Raw genomic sequence first — 23,783 nt, 5'->3', positions numbered from 1 at the left:
GCAGTTTTGGCCTTTATGAAGCTGTGATTTTAAGTTAGAAGGGAGAGGAATCTTATGAATTTTTACATGTGATGTTTGTTCTTCACAGAATGGGTGTGGGAGTGAGAAACTGGAAATTATGTCTATGATGAATATAAGAAATAATTGTGACTTTTAAAAATACTAAAGCTTTAGTGTAAATCATAATCTTTCTCCATCTTTCCTGTGATATTTATCTTTGCTGAATTTATGTCTATATTAAAGAGTTGTTAAAAGAGGAAAAAAGAAGCACTGGAGAAGATTTGGATAAAATCCATAATACTGTGGTGCACATATTTGGTTACTTGCGGGAAATCTTGCTGCTACCTGATATTTAATAAAAGCAGAAGGCCCAATTCTTGGCCAGGAAAGATTTAGCAACTTCCTCTGCCCTACTGACGGCTCACCTATGTTTCCCCAAATTTAATATGTTTCAAGCATGTGCAGGATGAATGCAGTGAGAGCAACAGAATCACATAAGGCCATTTATGGACTATGAATTTTCCAAAATTATTCATCATTGTGCTGTAAAGGGTTTGTATAGCACTTATTTGCACATTGTACAAACATGGTACAACTCACACAGGGTAGAGATTTTAGAAGATATACAACCAGCCAACCAATAGTAATGATAACTTACAGTGCATGCAAACCCCAATAGTTGTGCTGAAGACACAAAATAAATATGAATCTTAGTCTCAGCAGTGGAAAGTGAGTTAGAGAGAATAGTGCAACACAAATGAAATGATTAGCAAACAACCAGGTAGTAATCTTATTGTATTGTCTTCCAGTGCCTGTGTTTTTAAACCAGGAGCAATGAAACTACTTATCCCAACAGGGCCTGGTACACAGTAAGGGCTCAATAGAGGTTAGCCCATTATTACTGTTATTTAAATTGAATTTTTAGAAGCTAGGAGAAAGACACGACCAGTGTGTGTCCTGCAGCAATAAAGAAAGTTTAATTAAACCATGGAGACTTGAGCTGGACCTTTGAATGATGGGTAAAACTTAGCTGGCGTGTGACCTGAGCAGCGGGAGGTCACGGGAGGAGGAAAATAGCAGTGGTAGAGGCCTGCGGGTTGCTGCCCCTACAGTTAAGGTAATGGCCTAACTGCCTCTGTGAGCGTGTATTGGACTTTGTGAGAAAGAAAACTGAATAGAGAGGGTGGGGTGAAATTATGGAGATTTTACAAGTCAGGCAAAGGAGTTTGGGTTTTGATATGACCAGCAATGAATCATTTACACTTAGGTGAAAGGAGTGATATGAGAAAAACAGTCTGGCAGCAGGAGTCAGGATGATCAGAAGGAGTGGATCACTGAAGTCAGGGAGGCCAGAGAAAAGGCTGTTATAACAGCTCCAGTGAGCTGTAATCAGGGCTTGGCTGGCAAAACACAGAGTCTGAGGCAGAGCCAAGGAGCTGGGGGAAATGACAAGCAGGGGAAAAACAGCAGAGCAGTGAGAGACAGGACTATGTTTCAAGATCTGGTGCTACGTTTTCTGAGCCCAACACCAGGCAGTTGACACATACATGTGTATTTATAGAAAAGTTGAGGCTGGATAATTGAGAGGGGTCGCTGAAAATGAGACTGTGGGGACCATAAGTATATGGCCAGGCAGAGAACAAAGACTGATAATAAATAGGAAAAGAATATGAAGAGAAGAGTGTTCTCTCTATATTCTTTTAGCTTATACCTGTTCTGTATTTGTATAGAAAACTAAGACCTAGAATACATATATTGGTTTAACAATCCAGGACTATAATGATCTATTTGCATATGTATATCCTCCATTGGTCTATGTGGTGCTTGATGGTAAGATTGATGTATCTATATATACATAGATATATCAATATCTATCTATCTCTATATATCTATATCAATCTCTATATATTTATATATCTTCTATATATCCATATCTCATTTTGGCTTGTCTGGTGTCCTACCTACATTTAAATCCTGACTCCACCAGTCTAGCTGTATTCCCCTGAATAAGTTTCTAAACCTCTCTATGCTTTAGCTCTCTTGTGACAAAAATGGGATAATAATAGTATCACTTCACGATGACATGGTGAGACTCAGGAGAGGTACCTGGCGGGTGCTAAATGTCAAGGCGGGAAGTTGTAGTGGTAGTGGTGGCGGGTCATGCTGTACTGGTGAGGGCAGTAGTTCACTTTCCACCAGGAAACACAAACATTATAATCCACTGCTCAGGAAGTGGGGCTCCAACCAATCAGTTAAAAGCATGGTTGTCAAAGGCAATTCCTGTGCAACCACAAGTACAATACTAAAAGTAAAAAGAAACTGTCTGGGGGAGTACCTATTAGTTATCTATGAGGTTTCATGACCCTTGGTTCAACATTTATGCAATGATTATTTAAAACAATAGCTTTGTTTTAAACAATGTCTTATAGCATTAAAACAATGCTATGCAGGTTGCATTATTATAGATAGGGCACGTGAAAGGTGAGAGTGAAAATACTAGGTGCCTACTCTTTGTAAAAAAAGATAAAGGACCAGGACGCCATGTTCATATCACTGTTAATATCATTTGGGTTCCTGGTTGAGCTCCCTTTGTCCCTTCAGCCATGTATTTTGATTGTACAAGTTGGCTTTATTAAAGATCTTACATCGCAGAAGAGTTAGATCCTAGGGCCTGAGAAGTGGCCAGCTTACTGTAAGTATGTACTGTCAGAGGAAACTCCCCATCACTGGACTGGAAACTGGAGGCATTGGAGTGCTTTCTGGCATGTGGGCTGCTCCAAATGCTCTCTGGAGTGGGCCATTCTGCCAATAAATCAGTAATAGAGATTGGGACATAGGCAGCAAAGGCCCTTTTGTTTTTCCAGGAACTGGCCCTAATTTTCACAATGCTTTATTCTGTTTGTTTAAATCATGCTTTTTAATTGCATTTTCCCCTGGGTGTACCAGAAGGCAAAGCAGTATGGTGATGGGTATCTCAGCTCTTGCCATTTTTAAAGCGTTGGAAGTTTCAGAGATGGGAGAATGGTGATTTATTTCAGCATAGAAAAGAAAAACATGTCCAGCAAAGGATGACAATCTGAATTTGATTGGAGCTTTCCACGACATAAAAGAGATGCTGTCTCCAGTAGAATTATTTGGCTTTACCTACTTTGGGCTCAAATCCAGATGTTCCCTAGAGCTATTTGCTGACCGCCTGAAATGTTGACTGGGGCTTATGTGGCGGATCACGGGCAGGATGCAGGCCTTCTTTCTGGAGCCAGCCCCTGAGCTTGGTGCCCTGGAGACTACAGAAGCCCACACCCAGGCTTGGCTGAAGGCCACGTGCTTCCTCCAGGGCCAGTGGAGAGGCTCCTTGAAGCCTATTTCTAGAACGAAGCTTGAACTACAGCAGAACAGGCTGGAAAAGGGCTCTGGAGGTGTTCCATGGCTTGTATTTATTTACCAGGAAGCCACAACCGTATCTTTTACTACATCTTTGGCCTTTGAGAATCACTGGGAATAGCAAACTTTAAGAATGCCACAAAAAAATCTTACAAAGTAGAAAAATTGGAGGAGCAGAAATAGGCATAAAACAACTGTATCTGGGAAACAGGGAGATCCAGTTGAGGAAAGAATTCTGAAAAGTTATTCTGTGTTTACATGGTTGAATTTTAATGTGATCTTTCCTCCTGTTCTGGTTTTTTAAAAAAATTAAGCTAAGTATGTTTTGGTTTAGTTACACACTGGAATACTACTGTCACTATCCAAAACTGCTTGGTTTTATAGTGTTTTTCTTTATACCATAATTTTCAGGAATTTTTAGATCAAAGGATTCATTGGTTCATTAAATACTTATTGCGTGTTTTTATTTGTTGGACACTGTTCTGAACGTGGGAGAGGTAGCAGTGGACAAGACAGCAGGGCTCCCCTTGTACATTGTACTCGCATTCAGAGAACAGAATGAACAGAGGCAGACCTGAAAAGATCTGGAGGAAGGCTGTTCTGGGCACAGGAACAGCTGGTGCTGAGTCTCTAAGGATGGAATGAGTTTAGCAAGGTGCCCACGGAGAGATGGCCACGGTGTCGTACAGGGGAAGTTGGAAAGCTCAGTAGGGGCTTGATAAGAGCTTGTCAGCTTGTAGAGAGTTTGAGTTTTATTCTGAGCACCATAAGAAACCTTCAGAGAATTTTAATCAGGGAGGTGAGAAAATCTGATTTGGAAATGACCAGCATATACCATTGAAGATTACAGAAAACATATACATTTTTTAATCAATAGCATTTCATTTTCATGTGTTTCAGGAAAAAGGAAGGGGTTTAACATTTATTCAGCACCTTTTATGTGTTATATGAGGGGATACCCTGAAAAGCTGGGATTATTTTCTGGGAGGCAGGCCCCTTGTGGGACAGGCTTCCCCTACTAGGTGAGTGTTCTAGGAACCTACCTGTATCCATGTAGCGGCTGGTGTTGTTGTGAGAGGCTGCATTCAGCTTCAGTGAATTTTTTTTGAAGACTTTTGATGTGTTTGCCCATTTCATGATGGGCACACCTGCCCACACCATGCTGAGTGTTCAGCAATTTTTGACCAAAAATGGCATAACCCCTACGCCCTACTCTCCCTGTTCACCTGATCTCACCCTGTGATTTGGTTTCCCTGAATGAAAAAAGTCCTCAAAGGGAAACCTTTTGATGATGTGGAAATGGTAAAATGAAAAAACAGAAGAAACTCTAAAACACATCAGAACCGACAGGTTCAGAAACTGTTTTGAGCAGTGGAAAAAAATGTCTCAACAAGTGTATTAGATCTAATGGAGAGTACATCAAAGGTGACTGAAGTTCAAACATGTAAGAATAAATACACAATTTTTAATAAATAAATTTGTGTTTTTGGGGCCCTCACTTGTATATTGCCTTGGACACTTCCTGTACTTTTCATGTAACTTTTAGAGCAATTCTGGAGGTAACTATTCTTAGTATCTCTATTCAGTCTGATGATAAAATAGGTTTGGAGAGATTAAGCAAGTTGTCCAAAGTCACATGAGTAGGACAAAGTCAGAAATCAAGTCCTTATGAAAAGCAAGTGCTATTTCCATTATACCTCGTTGTCTTAGCACTTGGGTACCTAGCATAGTACCTTGAACATAAAAGGTGTTCAATAAATTTTTGTTAAATGTATGAAAAAAGTAAATATTTCCATTAATTTTTTTTGTCTTTATAACACCAAATTCCTAAAGGATGACCTAGGGTAAAAGGTAAATAAAAACAATAGCAATTTCAGACTCCTGTAAGGAGGGTCTGAAAACTTTGAGGAACAAGCTGAAAAACTCAGCACTCGTGTTTGAACAAAGGTCAGGGTTTGATCATGGGGAACATACTCTACTCAGCTTTCTGAAGCAGAAGGAAATTTAATAGAGAAACTCGGACACATTCACAACTTTTAGAGAGTAAAACTGACCTCTTGAGCGTTGTGACTGAAGTACCAGGAGCCATGGTGCCCGAGTTATCTGAGAAGTTTCTGGAGCGTGACTGCATAACAGGGAACAGGGTGGTTCCTGACTCCAGATTCCCTCTTGAAAGAGCAGCCAGCAACTCTCCATAGACATGACATCTTTGTGAAGATCTTGAAATTGTTAGGAAGGCTGGCAAAGGGGGTACTAGGTTGGGGGTGTAGGATGACATCCAGAATGAATTGCTCACCAGACCTGCCCAGAGAGGTCCCCTCTGCCTCCCCCATTACAGGCAAGAACAGATGCACAGCAGGAGTTCACTGATTGCACCGTTGACTTCAAGAACACGTCACCTTTGCTGTAAAGAAACAATCAGGGAAACTCACCACCAGAAGAGCCCCTGAGCAGTGACACCACTGACTGGACCCTGAAACATTGCTCAGAGAACTGGACCCTGAAATGCTGCTGCAGAGAAGCTCCTGCCCCACTAACCTGTTGGCCAACAGCAGCTGTAGAAGCAGCAGGAGAAACAGTCCCTCCCTCACATCCATCTTCCAAACCTCCCACACATGCCGATCATTGGGAAGACTGACATGCAAACCAAACCATGCCTGCAAAGAGCCCAGGAAACATAGTTTTTAGCCTTCCAGCCTCTATACATTAGAAGGAAAGTGGAGTAGATGCTGGATGCCAATTTCTCATACCCATGTGGTCTTCCCCTTCCTACCCAAATGCAATGTCTGCCACTTCGCAAAGCAGTTTCAAAACTGAGAAATGCAGCCAATGAGGTGGAGGTTTTAGTTGGAACTAGTGAGATGTAGTGACCCTCTGAGTGATGAAGGGCTGCATTAGCCGCTTCCTGTGGGAGAGTCTTCTCAGGCCTATGTTTGTCCCAGGATGCTTCTGTCCTCAGAAAGAAAAGAACTGAGGACTTAGATTATTCCCTGGGAGGTCCTCACAAGAACACAGTGTGATTTCAGCTCCCATGATTTCTTGATAATCTTGCCCAATGTTTAATCAAGTTTGCAAGCCTCTGTGGACAGTGGGCTTTTAAGAAGCCTGAGATTGTGGGTCTTAGCCAGTCTCTCACTAACCACTGGCCATGGCTTTGAGAGAGTGGAAGATGCTCCAGGGCTTTTCCTGAGCATCACATCTTATTTACACGAGAAGTTTATTTGCAGAATTGACTTGACATGAAACTTAGATAAGCCAAGCACCATGCGGGTCCTAATTGATTCTTAAAACGTTTGAGTGGAGAAATTTGAGAGTTTTCATGCCAGCTAAGGACACAACCCTTCTCCCTGAATCCTCACAGAAAGACTGGCTTGACTTGTGGCTTTAAACATGGATGTTTATTAATTTATTCTTATTCAACAAGTATTTCAGGTATGTGGTCATCACCAATCTGGCATCCTCGTGTTTCTGGAATAAGGATGAGGGCCAGAAGGTCTCTCAGCCACAGATTCCTTGTCTGCAGTGTGGGGTTTAAAAATAGTCATGTCGCAGGGAATTGGAAGAGTGCATGAGAGCAGGCATTAAAGCAGTCGGCCCCTTTCCCGGGCATGTATTTAGCACTCCGTAAATGGAAGCCATGACCACTTAGCCACATGATTCTCCTATGGATGGAATCTGTGGTGGGCAGATCTGTGTGGCCACCCCATATGCTGCCTCAATCTGTGCCTGCACCTTTCTGTCCATTTCTTTTAAGGAATTGAGGCAATTTAACAATTTAATCAGTAATGATGAATGTCCATACCATGGAGAGGAGATTGAATCATTTAGTGCAATTTGTTTTAGGAGGCAGGAAATACTTTCACATGAAATAGTTAAGGTAAAGAAACTAATATTTTCAGGAACTCTTTTAGCCGTATGGGAGATTTATGATGCTAATAAGGAAGAACTTCTCTGTGACAATAGCTGGTGCTGCCTTTATTCTTCCTTGTCTTCAGTCTAAGATGATGCCTTAGAGACAGCAGGGCAGAGTCTGCCTGGCCCAGTGGAACACGCCTAGACTAAGCGTTGGAAAATCTGGTTTCTGTATTTGCCTCCAACGTTTATTAACTCTGTGGCCTTCACACAATTACTGAATGTCTGTAAATTCAGTTTCTTCATCTGTAAGACAGAGAGAAAAATACCCATTTTGCCTGTTTCCGAGAACCCTGCTGAGTGTCAGTAGCACCTCGCATCCCTACTCTCGAATGACCCTGCTCAGAGACTTTATCTTGGCCTGTTTCCCCAAGAACAGCCCCCCTTCTTTAGACCTGACTTAACCCATGTTCCAATCCCACAAGGCCTTGCTATGCAACAGAGTGAAATGTAAAATATGTGTAAATTTTCCTGGCTTGCTACAGGATCCCTCCCAATTAAACAGATCTAAACCTACTCAGAAAATTGAATAATAGTAAAATTTCAGGAAAATTTGAGCCAAAGGGGGTTGGGGGTGTTTATTAGTTTTCTAGAGCTGCTACAACAAAGGACTACAAACCAAGTGGCTTAAAACAACAGAAATTTGTTTTCTGACAGATGTGGAGGCCAGAAGTCTGAAATCAAGATGTAGGTGAGCTGTGCTCTCTCTGAAAGCTCTAGGGAACTGTCTTTCCTTGCCCCTTCCTGGCTGTTGGTGGCTTATGGCAATCCTTTGCTTACAGCCACATCACTCCATTCTATGCAGATATCTTCAAACAGGCTTCTTCTCTGTGCCTCTGTGTGTCCTCTCTTTTTTCTCAAAAGAACAGCAGTCTTTGGATTTAGGGCTCACCCTAACCCACTATGACCCCACCTTAACTACATCCATAAGATCTGGTTTCCAAATAAGGTCATATTCTGTGTAGACATGTATTTTGGGAAGACACTATTCATACTGCCATGGGGACTCTTTAAATTGTGGACTGCGTGGGCAAATACATGCTTTTTTGGTAAAATAGACCTTAGGTCCAGTACATGTCACCATTTTCCCACCCCCTTCTTACTTCCTAATTCAATCCTGTTCAATATTCTTTGTTCCTGTGGTGTCTGTCTGCCCTGACCATAACTCTGGTTGTGCCCTGGACTCATTCTGTGCCCTCATGGTCACCTCCAAACCCTCATTTCAACCAGCTCTTCTCCCTCCTGAGTCCCAGTTGAAGCTCTCCCCAGGTCTTAGGCTGCCACAGCAAGTGCCGGCTCCTGCACGTCTGCCTTAGACACTGTGTGAGCATCAAAGCTAGGCTTCCGGTGCTGGTCTTGCTCCCCTGTTCTCATCTCCACGTCGCTCCAGATCTGGTCAACTCACCTCCTTGCTAACTACCCCTCAGGGGCTCCATCTGACCTGTCAGCTGACTGCCACCTCATCCCCTCTCATATCCTCACACATATGCCTCACTCCAGCCATACTAACTCTTGTGGAGCCCTGAGCTCACCAGGTTCTTCCTCACCTCCACTCTGGCACAACATGCTCCATTAAGCCTGTCTGGCTCACACCTGATCATCCTGGCAGAATTATCTCAAGTTCACTTTTATTTTTGAAGCCATCTCTGCTGACTCCCAAGCTGGATTAGACATTCTCTTCTCCTGTACACACCTTATCCTCTTCATCTGTAAGCACAGGTGACTTAACCCTTGATTTCCTTGTCTGTCTCTCACACTAGGTTCCTCCATGGTATGCATCTTTTTCTCCATGTCCCAGATACCTACATCCTAGACATCAACACAATACCGGGCAAATAGTAGGTGTATTGTTTGTTGAATGAGTGAAACAAGGTTTTCCCAACAGAGTTTAAGACTAGTAATTGACCAAATTAAGGTCAATGTATGGTGGCTCTTTGAGGTTTTTAATTTCTACATTATAATATTGAACATGTGATTCTTCAGGGTATATTGAAATTATGTCATCCTTTTGTTTGACAATGATTATATATGTAGTTACAGAAGTATAAGCATTACTCAAAATCTTTTTATTTTTATAGCTGTACTTTTTTTAACTAAGAGAAAACCTTTTTGAATTTCCCAAGGAAAGAAATCAGAGCCCAGAGTGTTTTAACAATGCGGGCCCTCTAGAAAGCACCTCCAACGGAGCAGAGGGATTGCTGAGAACAAGTCGGTGTAATTCTCAGAAATTGCCTCAAAATTCTAGATTTGATTTTTGCTGCACTGACCTCTTGAAGTTCCAGACATATTTGCAAACTGGGTCACTTTCTTTTCTTTTTGTTGAGGTATAATTGAACTCACATTGTGTTAGTTTCAGGTGTACGACATAATGGTTCAGTGTTTGTACATACGTATTTCAAAACGATCATCGCAATAGGTCCAGCTGACCTCCATCACCATAATGGTTATAACATTTTTTTCTTCTGAGAACAACTTTCAAGTCCACCCTTCTAGCTACTTTGAAATAGGCAATACAGTATTTAACTACGGCTGCATGCTGTACCTTACATATCCATGATGTGTTCATTGCAACCACCAGTCTGTTCTCTCTGTCCACAGGCTTGATTTTTAGGGTTTTTTCTTTTTTACTTTTTTATATTCCCTATATCAGTGACCTCACACAATATTTATTTTCTGTCTGAGTTGTTTCGCTTAGCATCATGCCCTCCGTCCGTGTCGTTGCAGACGTCTCACTTACTTTATGGGGGTGCGGACGGACTCGGGAGGGCGCAGTATGCAGCGTGGTACGGCAGCTCTGTGCCAGGCTTTCTCACGTGGAGTCACCACGTGCAGTCGGGGGACCGGCACTTCCATTCACGGACTCTACCGTGGCGCTTCCACAACCCTTCTCACTTTCCTGGTGGTCAGTCCAGAACTTTGCTTACCCGTAGATTCAGGCACAGGATGTTCATTTAGTGTTGAAAGTGATGATTCCACTGTTGGGGATGCTTCTGCTCATTCTTATGTTGAAGATGCCAGTGATTCCCTGTTTTATTTTTATTTTTTATTTTTTGTCATTTAACACATATTATATCAGCCCCAAATCTCTGAACTTGCAGCCCTTAAATATATATATATATATACACACACACACACACACACACACACACACACACACACACACACACACACACACACACACACACATTATACCCTGGCTGGTGTAGCTCAGTGGATTGAGCGCGGGCCTGCGAACCAGAAAATCACGGTTCGATTCCCAGTCAGGGCACATACCCGGGTTGCAGGCTGGTTCCCTGCAGGCCAGTTCCCAGCAGGGGATGCATGAAAGGCAACCATACATTGACGTTTCTCTCCCTCTGTCCTTCCCTTCCCCTCTAAAAATAAATAAATAAAATCTTAAAAATATATATATATATATATATATATATATTAACCCTGGCTGGGTGGCTCAGCTGGTTGGAGTGTGGTCTCATACACTAAAAGGCTGTGGATTTGATTCCCAGTCAGGGCACTTACCTAGGTCACGAGTTCGATCCCTGGTTGGGGTGCATATGGGAGGAAACCGGTCAGTGTTTCTCTCTCACATAGATGTTTCTCTCTCTCTCTCTCCCTTCTTTTCTCCCTAAAATCAGTAAAAAGGTATCTTTGAGTGAGGATAAAAAAGAAGGTGGATATAATGCCAGAGGGATGACATAGAGCAATGTCCCATATGCAGTATTAAGTGAAAAAAGCAAGTTTCAGAATAGTGCACATAATATGTACATACAGTATAAAATCATTTTAATTTTGAAATAGTGGTGAAATTTTATTCTGGGACCAGAAGCATCAGCATTACCCAAGAACTTGTTAGAAATGAACATTTTTAGGCCTCGCCCCGACCTGCCCAATCAGAAGCTCTGGGTGTGGGGCCGCAGCGTGCCCTGCAGGTGGTTTGGACGCGCTTTCAGGTTGGAGAACCTCTGCTTCCAACCCCACCACCAGGGCAGCATGTAGTGTCCTGGGGTGTAGTGGGGTTTGTAACACCTTTAGAATTTGTGTATTGTCCTAGAAAAGGAATTATTTATGTTTTGTGAAGGATTTTGATTATGTGGTTTTGGATTTGTTGTATTCATATATGACTTTTCTTTACAAAATCAGTAAAATGAAAAGCCAAAAAACACAGGTACAAAATAATTCTGGTGACTATATAAAAAATAATCTCTGGAGGACTATAATTTTAATTAGCTCTTTTCAGACTTAGATCCAGACTTTAGCACAGATTACTTGGGTTCCTTGTTAAAATGCAAGACTAGGCTGAAACCCGAGGTTCTGCATTTCTCATCAGCTCCAGGCCAAGGCTGCTGGGCCGTGAACAGCAAGCCCCTACAGTGTTATCCATGGCTATTTCTGGAAGGCAAAATGATGGGGAATTTTTACTTTGTACACTTCACCTTTATGCATTATTTGAATTTTTTAATGAAAGGTGTAGTCACAGTGAAGAGTAAAGAATTTTAAAATCTTTCAGCAGAATTTGACTTACTTTCATATCTCTCTGCAATGTAGGCTTAGCCTTTCATTTTTTTTCTAAGAGTGTATCAAAAAGAAACCAATTTTTTGGCCTTATGCATTCTCATTTCATCCATATTATTGTAGATATGAATGTTAAATAGCAGGAGTAGTGTTTGGTGTAGAGGACAGTTGGAAGGGATTCATATGAGCTAGAACTTTTTCAGTAGCAAGCATCAGAAAGCTAAATAAAACGGGTTTAAGGGGCTGAAGGAAATGTTTAAAAAAATCTAAGGGAAATGCTATTTCAACCATAGGTGAACCTAAGTCTTCTAATGATATTCTTAGGAATTGGTTTCTAAGCTTTGCTTTCCTCTGCAGTGGCTTTATTGCCAGGCAGTCCTCTTCCCCTAGAATAGCCACCAGCTATTCTACAGAAGCACTAGGCTCTCTTCCATCAGATTAGCCACCACAGCAAGATGAGATTGCCTTGCCATAACAAAAGTCCTGGGAATGACTCCTGTTGGCTTGAACTCATCTCTGAGTCTATTAGTCACTTCCATTGACTGGACTCGGCCACATACGCACTTCTGAAGAAGGCTGAGGGTGGTATCAATCGCAATGAAATGAGCTGAGACAGTGTTGCCTCCTCACAAGGAAACCAAATTGTTGATAAAAGAACAAGGTAGACTAGATGTGCAAGGTCTCTCCAGAAGGTATCGAGCCATGTACTATAAAAGATAGAGACATTTATTGAAGAAGATACAAGATACAAGAAACATTGTATACAGGACAATGATGCCTCAGTCCCTTTCCAAGTAGGCACCTTGGGACCTCACACAGTTCTCCCAATTGTTATCAGCTGCCCCATCATGTTTTCCTGAATCTCATCGATGGTCTGTGATCTCTTCCTGATGGTCTGTCAGTCACCTGGGTGATTTGATGTTTTGCAAAAAAACTGCACTATGTGTGATGTGTGAGCAGGGGCATTGTTGTGATGAAGCTGCCAATCACCAGTTGCCCATAGCTGTGTCCTTCTGAATCATCCAAATAGTTTCCAAGGAGAATGTTCAAGCTTAATGCAAAATTTGATGCAGATCTGTTGCTCTACTTGCTCAGTCATTTTAAATGCAATGGCCACACAGTACACATGCTCACTCAATGGCATTTACTGCTCCTATTGATTAGTACAGGGAAGTTGTCATTGTTCATACATTCGCATTCTAGTCCACTCTCCTTGGCTGCCAGGTTACATCGATATGGCACAAGCCATTCATGTTATATTAACAACGGCTGGACTTTTTCCGGACAGACATCATAAAAGTGAGAAACGGTGTACAGATGTTCCAACTCAATCTTCTTATTTTACTTATTTGGAAACAGGTTAAGTCATTTATGCAAGGACACAATAATAAACAGCAGAGCCAGGGTCTCCCAATTTCTGTCCTATTTCTTTATTCTCTCTACTATGTTATCTCCACCTTCTTGGAAACCAGCAATGAATCAAACATGAAGCCTCTATAACCTGCTTATCATGGAAATGTCTTCTTAAACACTTTATTTCATGATATTAAACTTAAAGGAATTAAAATCGTACATTTATCATCTTTGACACTCCTACCTTGACTGCCCAGAGTAAGAAAACCACATTCCTTCTGTGATAGTAATCCTTGCTACTCCTTTCCTCTTTGGGGGAGACAGGTTGGAGCTTAACTAAGTGTAGCTGCTGATCTCCTTGGAAGAGGTTCAAGCCCTAACCAGGTGATCCCAGTAGTGAGGTGGATGCCTGATGAACAGAGTGGCTCACAGAAGCCTCTGATCTTCTTTGTGGCATATTTTATCCCAAGACCTTGATTAAAAGCCTAGACTAGGTCCTCCCTTTGGGCGGGCTTGTTGCCCTCCCAATTTTCCCAGGCTCAGCAATATCTCTGTGGACAGGTAGAGGCATGCATCAGAAATCTGGAGGCTCGCCCAAAAATTATGTTTGCTGTTTTCAAAGGGACAATGTAGTAATTACTTGTGAGTAATGCAGTGACAAACCTTCTATGGGAAATGAAAGCTGGAAGAGGGCTTTCCTCTCCTCGAAGTCAGGGTATTGGAGGAACTAACTCTTGCCTTGGGAACTCTTCCTTTTCTTTCCCTCCAAACTCAATTCCTTTCTCCCCAGGCCCCCTTTCGTAAGCACCCTACTCAGGCACTCAGCAAGCCAAGGGAATGCGAAATCGTTGGCTGGGAGTAAACAGTCTGCTTGCTTGTAGCAACTGAGAGCTTTCTTTTGGTGTTCTGGTTCCGGGGGAGGGAGCCGAAGATTAGATGCTGGAGTCGGCCCCATTCGGAGAGCAGTAGCCTGGCTTCTGGTGGCTGTAGCAGCAGGTAGGAAAAGAATGACTGTTCTTCCTTTTGTTTTTCATAAAATATAATTTGAAGGCAAATTTCACATGAATGTAAGTATATTGGACACAGTAGAATCACCAAACTATTTAAATAGTATGATTCTGTCTATAAACCACCCGGACAGATGAGAGAATTGGTTCCATGTTGCAAAACCTGCCCCACGATTTCTTTTGGGGGGAGGGGTATGCCTTGTGTTGCACTGCATAACAGCCATTGCTCCCAGAGCCAGGAAGAAATGCATATCTTGATGAATTAGACAGCGTCTGTGTTCTCTGGATTTTCGCTTGTAGTGTGTATGTTTACCCATGTATATGCCTCATACTCCAGACTCACAATCACTATTGTTAAGAACACAGAAACAGAGATGATGATCTGACCAGAAGAGAGGCCCCCTTTGAGGCATTGTTTTAGTTTATATTTCAAGAGCCCATCAACTGACTTCTTATACCACAGGAGATGTGACTTTGGGTGGTGAACACACAATATAATATCCAGATGATGTATTACAGAGTTGTACACCTGAAACCTATAAAATTTTATTAATCAAGGTCATTCCAATATATTCACCACAAGCTTTCTAAAGGTAAGTTACTAGGAGTCTGACAAATATTGAGTCGATGTCTGTTAAGTTAGCATCAGTTACATGTGCAGTGTCTGGGTTGCGAAGGGCGCTTTTATGTGTTTGGGGGTCATGTGCTTCTTTGTAAGAGATATAACTTAGTGCGATGACATAAGAAATCATAAAATGAATAGGATGAGCTGTTAGAATTTGTTATCGCCAGGTCCCAAGTGTTATAAAAATAAGTAAAATATGTAAAGTATGATGCATACATGATACAAGAAAGTAATAAAGAGAATACGGAAAAGAACAAAATGAAGTTTTATGAAAAATTTTAGGTCTACTTTTTAAGGCAAACTAAGTTTGTGAACCAGGGAGTCAATTCTCAGAGAAAGTATTTGTGAATTGTGTCACTATATTACTTTTTAAAAATGACTATATAGTGAGGTTATCTATTGTTTGCTGTGTATATCTGTGTGTATTGTGTATGTGTGTATGAGAGGGAGAGACAGACAGACAGACAGAGAGGTCCCTTCTGTGTTCCAGGCACTGTGCTAGGCCCTAGACAGTTTTCATGCTGAATTTCCTCTTCAGAAACATTTGCCTACCTCTTATTAGTGTTACCCTGTTGAAAATAAATAGTACCTCCCAAACTTTCTTAAAATCCAGTTCTCTGAGGCCAAAGAATGGTTTGGTCCTTTTGGGTCCTGTTTGTGGGTCCTGAGTTCCCTGGGCAGTGAGGCCCTGGTCACGGACCGGAAGCTTGGCTGGGAGTCTCCAGGCTCTCAGACAGGCGCAATGCCTTCTTTGCTGGTTGTGTCCCCAAAGCCCTGCGGGAGTGCAGGTTGGGGTGGGAGCGGTGGGAGCCTCTCCTCTTTGGAAGACTCTTCTCTAGGTGTCTTCCAGGGAACTTCTGCGTTTTGCTGTTGTTTTTTAAGATTGTATTTATTTGTTTTTGGAGAGGAGAAGAGAAGGAGAAAGAAGGAGAAACATGATGAAACAAAACAATCAGTTACTTCTTGCACGCCCCCCACTGGGGACTTTGCCTGCAGCCCAGGCATGCGCCCTGACTGGGAATCAAACCAGTGACCTTTCGGGTTATAAGCTGGTACTCAAACCACTGAGCCGCACTAGCCAGGGCTTCTTGTTCATTTTGTATCAGATGTGAATGGGCTGTCAGCAAACATGATCAGACCTCCTCACAGGCTAGCCCTGGGCCCTCTCCTGCCTTTAGAGACTGGCTCTTCATCTGATTTGAGGTAGACCAGCTGCAAGGTTAATAGAAACATCACCTCATTTCCAGCACACACTCTTCCTTTTCACTTTTCCCCTACAACCGCTTCTTCTTCTGGTTTCTATAAATAATACCATTCTCCACGCTGCAAAAATGCCTGAGTTTGTCACGATGGTCCCCTCGTTCTGCATGCCTCCCAAATGGGTAAAAGAACAAAGTGGAAGATGAAAGATACAACACTCTCACAGATATAATAACAGCCCCTAGCATTTGTGACAACTGGCTATGTGCCAGGCTCTGTGCTAAAGGCTTTACGTACATGATCTTGTTTACCGTTTAAAGACGCCTATGAGGTAGGGACTACTAGTACTCTAACTATACAAAGAAACTGAGTCTTGGCCATTTACCTGCTGCTGGCGATTCATATCAAAGTGCCTGATGACAGAGAATTCAACCACAGCCTGTGATGAGAGTGGCATCAAGTTTAGCTTGAATGCTGGCTAGAAGACAGTATGGACCTATGAGGCGCGTGGTCAGAGGGATGCCCTTCTGGCCTTCCTAGCTCTCTGTGCTGCTTCTGGAATGTCTGCCAGAGACCACCAGGGAGACCAAAGGGCTGGCCCTGCTGCCTGTGGATTCTCTCCACAAGTGGCCTTTCATATCTCCCTTTGAGGTCTGGCAGTGGAAGTTTATACTGGTCTTTGTTTACAAATAAGGGTCATGCATCCTGTTCTTTCCTTGCTGTTTGGGCTGGCTTTAACTCTAAAAAAGCTTATGTTCTACTTCCACTGTGCTGGTGTTTTGGAGACAGACTCTAGCCCGCAGAGGAGTCGGGGAGCATCTGTAACCTGTTCTTCGCTTTTCTGTGACTTTCAGCTAATCTCAGAGCCGACCTGGAAACACAAAGGAGTTCCCCTTTAGAGATGGTCTCTATTTCATCAATCGCCACTCCTAGTACCTGTTTGAAACCACTCTGAGGAAGAGTTTATAAAGTCTCCAGGCTGTTTACCCTTGGGTTCCACAATTCATACTTCATGTCATAGGTTCATTTCTGAGGGGCACTCTCACATCTTGAATGCCTTCCTGTTTTCAACCTATAGGCAAACTCTTCTGTAATGTGGATCTTGTCTCACAAGACTAAGCAAGGCCTCAGATCAGCCCCCGTATTAAGACCTTTGGATGCTCCTTTGGTTAACTCAAGCAATGCATTAAGGCCTATCCCCTTAGACTTATAGGCTTAGAATATAATTTTATTGTGTGACTTGGCAACAAATGAGTGAAGTATCACCTTCTTTGAAATTTGGCCTTAACCTGCTTATTTCTAGTTTTAAAAGCTTTCTCTTATTTTGCATTTTATTTAGAGAGAATAAAAAAGTTGTAGGTTTGAGGCAACTAAATGGAAAGGGGCTAATATTATCTGAGCAGCTGCTGTGTGATGGATGGTCTACTAGCCTCTTTACATAGATGCCACATTTAATCCTGGCAGAACCTGGCAAGGTAGAAGGACCCATTTATAGCTGAAGAAGCTGAGGTTCAGAAAAAGTTCAACTGTGAAGTGTGGTGAAGGTGGAATGCAAACATGGGACAGAATTCAAAGCATAGGTTGCTTCCCTCACTCCACGCTGCCCTCACTACGTCACCTTGGTTATAAATCTCTTCCCGGTGGACAGAGTGGCTTCAGTGGTTCCTTTCATTTAATCTTCACAATCCTGGGATTTGGCTACATGACACCTATTTGATGGGTGAGGAAACCGAGATTCATGGAGTGCTGCTTGGACTCATGAAATCAGCTCTTACGAAGTCTTGATAGTTTCCTACTCATCTCAAAGACAGCTGACTTCCTGGAGAAGTGATGAAAAAAATGAACCCCCCAAATCCTAATTTATAATCAAGAGTAATCCACTGGTATAATTTCTGATTCTTTAAACCCTGATCTGACAACACGTGTTTATTTACATATGCCCTACTTAATGTATCTCATATAATTTTATTTTATTTTATTTTTTGAATATTATTCAGTGTACATTAATTTTTTTAGTGAGCAAACCATAATACAAAATTACAGCAATCAAGGGTCCTTTTATCTACAATGTCATTAGAACAAGCTCTAAACCACAGTGTGTAAAGTGCTCAGTTCACCTCACGTCCAGGCTGCATCTCCCTAAGATGCCCTTCCTACCACAGTAGCCCTTTTAAGCCAATCTTCTTTTTACACACAGGTAGTTTCTGTACAAAACACTTTTCTCAGGATGAAAATGCATTAAGCATGCATAAGAAAATAAATATATATATGTGCCATGTAATTTTATTTTATAGACACAGGTCTCTGTCAATAAAATAATATACTTACCAATTATGCCGATACAGTTTTTGGACCTGTTACTCAGGCCAATTCCTTATTATTGAGAATTTGAAATAGTTCAAAGAATACAGCTTCATTTTTCTTTTTGGTTTTTATTTGAGGGAATAGTCTCCAAAGAGGAAATCCCTGAGTCAAATAGTATAACACATTTTAAAGCTCTTACAACAAATTTTCAGATTGCTTTCCTCAGAAACCTCACATCGTCACCAGCGACAAACGCAAGGACTTATCTCCTATAATTCAGGAAGGCCTGCTCTTTACTGAGCCGAATTCACGTAGGATTCTCCTCTCCAAAGTTCTGGGGTTACACATCTTAGTGTGTCCTCTCCCATATTCTATCAGTGTTGGTCTGTGTGTCCAGGTGAATACAAGAAAAGTAATGGTTTTTGTATGTTGCTTCTGATAATTAGCTTATAACAGGCGTGATGGCTTCCATTTTGTTCACTTTCTCCCTCTCTTGGATCCCTTGCTCTGGGTGAAACCTGCTGCCACGTGGTAGCACCTGAGAGACCCATAGTGAAGAACACGGTGGTATCAGTGTTCCAGCTGCCGTAGAATCTCAAGTCACACCTCCAGCCCGTCTTGTTCCCTATTAGATTATGGATAGATGTCAGTTATCTATCACTGCAGAATAAACCACTCCAAAACCAGTGGCTGAAAATGACAATGACTTATTATTTATCACAGTCATTTGGGCTGAGTAGTTCTTAACACTGGTTTTTCCTGAGCCAACTCATGTGACCGCTGTCAGCTGCAGATTTAAGAGGGTGACACTCTCATGTCTGGGACCTCGACAGGAATGGATGCAACAGCCTGAATGGCTAGAACTTGTCATATGGGCTTTATCACAGCGTAGTGTTCTCAGAGTACCAGGAGAACAAGAATAGAAGCAATAAGGCTGCTCGAGGTCTGGCCTTGAACGTTGCAAAACACTACTGCCATTCTATTGAATGAAGCAAGTGAAAAGGCTAGCCTAGATCCAAAGGGTGAGAGAAATAAGTTCTACCTTTTAAAGAAAAGATTTTAAAATAATGTGTGGTCATTTCTAATTTATCAATCTAACTTCTGGCCATAATTATTTAAATTTCTTCCATATGTACAACACACTCTTCCCTCCCAAGACCCCTGGAGTCTCATCCAATGACCAAATCAGGCTGGAGGTCTTCGATCTTGTGATCTGACTCTGGCTCAGACATAGATTGGGTTTCTAGTGTACAGCTCCTTCCTCCACCTGGAAAGTCCTGGGGTCTATTTATTGCCCTCAAATTCTGCTTGTAAACTAAAACCAAATGTACAATGTTGAAATAGCAACATGGTAACCCCAATAGATATCTCTAGTCAAAAATAGAAAAATAAGAGGTAACAGCAGTAATTCTGAAATCTATCTGGGCACTTACTATCTGGTTCTACTCATGCAAACAAGGTTCTTTTCTCAGGGTCTTGTTCTACTCTTGATTCAACCCTCTTGGTTCTTGGTCCATCTTCTGAGATGTCTTTTCTTTTTGAAAATAAATGACCTATGTTTGTAGCTAAGTAGCTTTATCAGAAAATTGGAGGCCTAAAGATCTTCTATCATTTTAAACTGTCACTTCAATCTGATAAAATTTCTTTAAAAACTATATGGGGTTTCTGTCTATTCATTATTCTTCACTTCATTAGACAAAATCTATACCCACAATTCTTTTTCTGGACTGGCCTCTCTCTACACTATTACCTTCTAATAGAAATACAAAACAAGGCACAAATGTGAATCACATATGTATTTTTCTTAAATTCTAAGAGCCACAATTTAAACAATAGTAAAAAGAAACAGGTGAAAGTAATTTCAGTAATATATTTTGTTTAATTCAATATATCCAAAATCTTATCATTTCAACATGTAATCAATATAGTTATTAATAAGGTATTTTAATTTTTTCATACTAGGCGTTTGAAACCTAGTGTATATCTCCATTCAGACTAGTCACTTTTCAAGTCCCTGAGAGCTACACATGCCTAGTGATACCACATTGGGCAGCCCAGCTCATGACTAAGACCTGTTTTGGTTAGGCTTCTGTGAATCTTAGAAGCCCTTTTGTCCGGTTGAAAGGGTCTGTCTACTCAGCACTTGCTAAAGTCTTTTAGTCTTGATACAGCATCTTACACCCACATCCTTGATTAATCTGCACCCTGAGACCATCTTTTACCTTAAGAATCCTTTGCCAGTTGGAGAGAATGGCTATGAGGAAGAGTTTTACTTTACCACCCAGCAAATCCTGAGCCCTCTTTATTTCCTCCAAGTTCTACTTGCAAAGTCAATGGTTCCTGCGTTAATTTATCTTCTTGCACCTTACTATACAAAGCAAAAAAAAAGTCCATTGGAGCTTTTAGCATTCTGCCTCGAAATTCTCTTTAACCAGACCCACAAATTGATTAGATATATTTTTTACCTGACAAGTTACTACAGATGACAGTTTTGCTTATTGTTTTGGCAACATGCTGACCTTTTTCTAGCCTCCAAGAACAATGTCCTTACTGCCCTTCCAGCCTCTACCCGCCATCTGTGCCCGAAGGCAATGCCACATGTGTTAAATTTTTGTTATGGAAGCACCTTCTCACCAGTTTCTTTAAGTTACTCATTATAGACTAACAGATACCCTCATACTTCATGGCATAAAACAATTTATTATATCTCATGATTCTGTGAGTTGACAGACTGTTATATTGCTGGTATTGCCTGGGCTCATTCATGCTGCTTCCCCTCTCTGTCCATGTGCTCTTTCATCTTTAAGGGGCCTAGGCTTTCTTGCATGGTGACGGTAGCAATCTAAGGGCACAAGCTTTGTCGTGCAAGCACTTATGAATCCTCTACTAATCTCACATTTGCTGATCCCACTGGTCAAAGAAAGAAACATGGCCAAGCCTAGAGTCAGTATGGGAGGAAACCACACAAGGACATGGACCCTAGGAGGTATAATTGGTTGAAGAATAACTAGTATAAATCTATTACCATATCTCTTATAAGCGTCTTATGGATTATATGAAGTGATTTTTACATAAACCAATTTTTAGTAATACTGCTCCAAATCTGCCCTAAGTCCCACCAGCAGTTACTGAAATTCAATTCTAGAATTGATTTTACTTTACATTTAGAAAGATCTATCCATGCTTTTTCTAGTCATGGTCAAACAAGGAACAAAGAGTTGAGCAGATGGAACAGGTTATGCTGGGTGTCAGAAATTGTAAAAAAAAGCCTCAGCTATGTTATCTCATTTAATCTTCAACCCAATCAGAGAAACTAGCTAATGGCCCAAGGTCATGCAGCAAATAAGAGGTGGAGCCAGGGTTTGAGCCCAGGTAGTGTCCATAATCACCGTCCCACAGCTTTCTACACACAGCAAAGTCCAGAGAGACAGTGAAGGCAGGGAAGCATTCCAGAGTCTGTGTATGCTTTGTTCAGGGGCATGGTCCTTCGGGTTTCTGTATAAATTGTCCTTCCAGAACCCCTTTTCTGGTGACCAGCTTTCCTAATCAGGGTAGATGTGTGGTGAGGCATTTAATTTTCAGTTAATCTCACTTGACTCTCATACGTGAACTGAGCTTATTAAATTGAATATGTTCTGATGTGTTGTGGAAATAAGGCTTGGTGGCCCTGAATGCTGGCCAGAGAGCACACTGTGCCTCAGAAAGACCTCAGCAGGGCTCCTGCCACACTGGCAGTGCACGCACAGGTCCCATCAGAAAACAGTCACTCTGGTTCTGCTGCGGCTACATGGAGATTTTGATATGAGAAGGTGCCAGCTTTGCAGGGTGAGAAGAAGAGGCAGCTCATATTCACAACCCTGTCTTTTAAAATCTGTCCTCTAAAGGGTTTTGGCAGGTACATGTTTTGGGAAGCGATGGGGAAATGTTAAAGATAGAACCTAAGATAGAAGCAGTCTAAGGTAGTGTGCATAGAAAGAGGAAAGTTTTGACTGGAGGAAGATCCATGCTACTCAGCTGGTTTTAGATTAGTTTTTGTTTGTGTGAACACAAAAACACCTAGGTAATTAATGTGTCTTCAGTGAACAGAGGAAAAGATTTCTGAGGTTGAAGAAATGTGGAGGCGGTAGAAGGTCCTGCCTCTATGTAGACAGGTGTGAGTCACACAGCTTCAGTCCCCTGAGCTGGAAGCCCGCTCAGTGAGTGGTGAACTGTTCCTGGGTTAATTTCTTTTGCAGGTGTCAGTCGTTCAGGGTGTTAGCCTAAATTAGGAGGACATTTTGATATTTGAGGTTGCAGGTGTTTTTGCCACAAATCTTCATGGAAAACTTGCAAGCTTATCAGGGTGGTTTGTTACTAAGGAAGCTGGTGCTCCAGAGAGCTTCCTCCTTCATAGTATAAATTATTTCCCCTGCTCAGAAACACTTAACCATTTGGGCTTAGAATCATGCTATGTACTAAAAAGAAATTGGAAACAAATCCAGAATCTCTCTATACCTTGTTCCCTTCAGCCTTGCCTCCTTATTTGGGATGTTTGCATCGTTTTACATAAGCAGCCTTTTGGACATCTCCAGCCGGAAACATTCTAGAGCACTCACTATGATTTATCTTGTGTAATTTCAGCACTTGCACTTGATAGGAGCCGCTTATTCCCACATCCTGCATTATCGGTTCTGTGATGGTGCACACAAGACTAGGGTGTTTTCTGTGCTGTCTTTCTACACCTCAGATTCCCAGTGCACCTAAGAAACCTTTCATTTTTTCGACTTCTAGATAACTATGTCCATGTTTGTAAAGGGGAAAGTCATGCAGCCTGAGAAAGCGATACTTATCATGAGCAAAATACTGTTTTTAATTCAATGACCTCCTTTCCAGGCAAGTTTTTATGACTGAAATAGGAGAGGTTCTGTTTGTTCATTCCTTGGCTTTGGTCAGTGAGGTGCCTCCGTTGCAAACTCATTCCTGATGTACCACCAAATGGAATGCGGCTGTTTTGAAGTGGCGTGTGGTTGACGGTACCTGTCTGATCCTGCGGGCCCAGCCAGAGGCGTGTTACCAGATACCAGGCTCTGACTCGGCACACCAGGGAAGGAGGGAGCCAGTGAGAAGAGTAGACAGGGTTAATAGGAAAAGTGGGCAGTTTCCAGCCGGGTCAGAGTCAGGTTTTCCTGAGCTGGATGGAATGTGGGCTGCTGAAAAATGAAGCTGAGAGTGGCACACACTCACGCTTCCTTCTCAGCGTGACTCTCAAAAGTACTTGCTGTTTTTCTAAAAGATTAAGATGCTGAAGAGCACAGAACAGGCTAAAATTACCCGTATTTGTTTTAGGATGTTTCTATTTAAATTTAAACAGCAGCTGCCTGCTCTTTTAATTGAATTGTTTCAAGTCATAGCTGAGAAGCCAACCAGCCGATGGCAAGGTGCCACACCCCTGTTGCCTCTTCTGGTCCTTGGGCTCGAACCTGGCTCCTGGGAGCAGGTCTCAGGCTGAGCTC

Source organism: Artibeus jamaicensis, unplaced genomic scaffold (assembly GCF_021234435.1).
Source record: "Artibeus jamaicensis isolate MK-2021 breed Jamaican fruit bat unplaced genomic scaffold, CSHL_Jam_final contig_548, whole genome shotgun sequence".
NCBI lineage: Eukaryota > Metazoa > Chordata > Mammalia > Chiroptera > Phyllostomidae > Artibeus > Artibeus jamaicensis.
The sequence above is the reverse complement of the archived record's forward strand: the minus strand, read 5'-3'. Positions refer to the sequence as shown.